The sequence below is a fragment of the Myotis brandtii genome, unplaced genomic scaffold (genome assembly GCF_000412655.1).
Source record: "Myotis brandtii unplaced genomic scaffold, ASM41265v1 scaffold86, whole genome shotgun sequence".
NCBI lineage: Eukaryota > Metazoa > Chordata > Mammalia > Chiroptera > Vespertilionidae > Myotis > Myotis brandtii.
In genome coordinates this window covers 1,372,028-1,375,103 of record NW_005371503.1, presented here as the reverse complement: position 1 = coordinate 1,375,103, position 3,076 = coordinate 1,372,028, and the positions used below count along the sequence as shown (strand labels likewise).

General features: G+C 43.1%; 1 pseudogene; it reads left to right on the top strand.

The window, feature by feature from the left end:
* The first annotated feature begins 341 nt into the window (after positions 1 to 341).
* LOC102263794 lies at positions 342 to 1,334 on the top strand (annotated as a pseudogene).
* Positions 1,335 to 3,076: the final 1,742 nt, after the last annotated feature.

The window sequence follows — 3,076 nt, the reverse complement described above, 5'->3', positions numbered from 1 at the left end:
CAATAAAGACAGAACTTGGCTGGAGATCCTGGCTAGGCTGTTGATCAATTGACTGCTGTCTCTGTCCACACCTTTGGGAACCCCTGGACCTGCTGGGGTTGGACCCCAACATATTACACTTCCCAATATTTATTTTCCCCTTATTTGGAAGCAGAATGCTCACTTTTACTTGAGTTCATTGCTATACAACCAAAAATTTATTTTTTCAAGTTTCTCTTGTAGCGAGGCAGGGTCACAGCAGTACAAATGATATATAGTTCTTATATCTCTTTAAAAGGATATAAGAGCTAGTGCTCTCACGTTAATGGTGGGCAGCGGCTGCTGAGTGGGACACCGACAACCGCTGCCGGCACCGGGAAGTCTCCCTGCTTCTCCCTGCTTTCCCCTCGCCGCCAGTCCTCGCCAGCATGTCCGTGGTGCCGCCCAATCGCTCGCAAGCCGGCTGGCCGCTGGGGGTCAACCAGTTCGGCAACAAGTACATCCAGCAGACCAAGCCTTGGAGCGCACCATCAACCTGTACCCTCTTACCAATTATACTTTTGGTACAAAAGAGCCCCTCTATGAGAAGGACAGCTCTGTTGCAGCCAGATTTCAACGCATGAGGGAGGAATTTGATAAAATTGGAATGAGGAGGACTGTAGAAGGGGTTCTGATTGTACATGAGCACCGACTACCCCATGTGCTACTGCTACAGCTGGGAACAACTTTCTTCAAACTACCTGGTGGTGAACTTAAACCAGGAGAAGACAAAGTTGAAGGACTAAAACGCTTAATGACAGAGATACTAGGTCGTCAAGATGGAGTCCTGCAAGACTGGGTCATTGATGACTGCATTGGTAACTGGTGGAGACCAAATTTTGAACCTCCTCAGTATCCGTATATTCCTGCACATATTACAAAACCGAAGGAACAAAAGAAGTTGTTTTTGGTTCAACTTCAAGAGAAAGCCTTGTTCGCAGTCCCTAAATATTACAAGCTGGTAGCCGCACAGTTGTTTGAATTGTATGACAACGCACGAGGATATGGACCCATCATTTCTAGTCTCCCTCAGCTTTTGAGCAGGTTCAATTTTATATACAACTGAATTCCTGCACAGCGGAGAAGTAAAAGAAGCCGTCTCTGTGAGCACAGCTCTGCACAGTCTAGAAAAAACATGGTAGAAGAGGTTTTTTGTTTTATCTCTTTCCTACCCCCTAAATTGCCACCTGCTTTCTATTGTTTGAATAGTAACATTGATATGAAGAACCTAGATAGTGGTGTAAACATATGTGATAATGTTTAATTTGTTTTTGTTTCTACTCATACGTTTTTGTACATTTAAAAAAGTGGACTTAAAAAAATAAAAAAAATAAAAGGATATAAGAGTTATATTCTCTATTCCTCCATCAATAATGTGATTCCTGGAGCTCCAGCATCTGTCTTGGAACATGAGGATCAGAACCACACCCTAGAGATGATGGAATAGAATGTTACAAGGAGCCTGGGCTCTGACAACTGAAAACTTGCTATAACAGCCCTGGACCATCTATTTGTTTTGCATAAGGAATAAACTCTATATTGTGCAATGCTCTGTTATATTTGCTTTTTCTGTTATGTGCAGCCAAACAAATCCTAAATAATGTCTTTTTGGAACTGAGATTTTATGCTATGGTAGCTACCTGTCTACATAACCTTTATCACCTCCTAACATTATTTTCCTCCCATTAGAATGTAAGCTCCTTGAGGGTAGGAATTTTGCTTGTTTTGTTGTATCTAGCACTTAGGATGGAGTTCATCATTAGTAGGGGCTCAGTAAATATTTGCTAAAAGCATGAAAAAAAACAAAACAAAACACATGAATGAATGCTATCTGGTACAAATTGCAGAGATGCCACTACTGACTGAAGGAGCTACACCAGGAACTGTTAACTCCTTTACTCATTAACATGTGATGATTACATTGAAGTCTTATTGTTTCACATCTCCATGCCTTTGCATGAGCTATTCATCCTGCCAGGAATGCCTTTTCCCCTTGTTCACAAGGTACACTACTACTGATATCTCAAGTTTTAATTTAATTGTTACTTTTTCTGGGACACTATTCTCCAGTCCCTGCAAGTAGAGTTGATCTTTATTCAACTCTATTTTCAATTCTTAAGTTGAATTACAGCACTTACCACACTGCATTGCATTAATTGTTTACATGTCTGCCTCCTGGACTAGACTCAGGGGCCTTGAAGGAAAGTCTATAACTTATTTAGCTCTATATTCCTAGCACCTAGCCCTGCCCTTTTCATGGTGAGACTCTATATGTTTTCTGAGTTATTAGCAAGATGACAGAGCTGAGGCTGTGATTTGATTTTTCTAGTGGGAGTAAAAACCATAAAGACACTTTTGAATTACTTGTTTAGTGGAAACAAATACTGTGCAGGAGCAGGCCAACGAAACCTGGTCCCAATCCTGGAAATTCCTCCCTGGTGAACTCTTTAAGTAATTTTAGTCTCTTTGAACATCTAAACCCTCAACTATAAACTGGGAACTCACAGGATTGTTGTGAACAAGTCAATGATTGTGGGTGAAAGCTCTTTGTAAATATATTGGTAAGCTTCAGGCAGGAACAAATTTAAATTACCCAAATGAGGAGTTTGTCCTTTTTAAAACAACCATAATTTATAATCCCAGAATGTTTTCCTACCAGTCCTCTAAGTGCAAAGATATATCTATGCTGTAGTTTAGGTCTCTGCTCCTTATTCATAGATGTTGGAGAGCCTCCATGAGCTGGGGTAGCTTTCACATTTTAAGGCCTCTTATATTTTTACTAGAGGCCCGGTGCACAAAAATTTGTGCACTCAGGGGACAGTGGGGGTCCCTCAGCCCAGCCTGTGCCCTCTCGCAGTCTGGGACCCCTCGGGAGATAACGACCTGCTGGCTTAGGCCTGCTCCCGGGTGGCAGAGGGCAGGCCCAATCCCTAGGTGCAGCCCCTGGGCGGGCTCAGAGCAGGGCCGATTGGGGAGTTGGGGCACCGCCCCGTCATGCACAGAGCAGGGCGGATCGGGAGGTTGCAATGCCACCCTCAGTCACGCTCAGGGTAGGGCC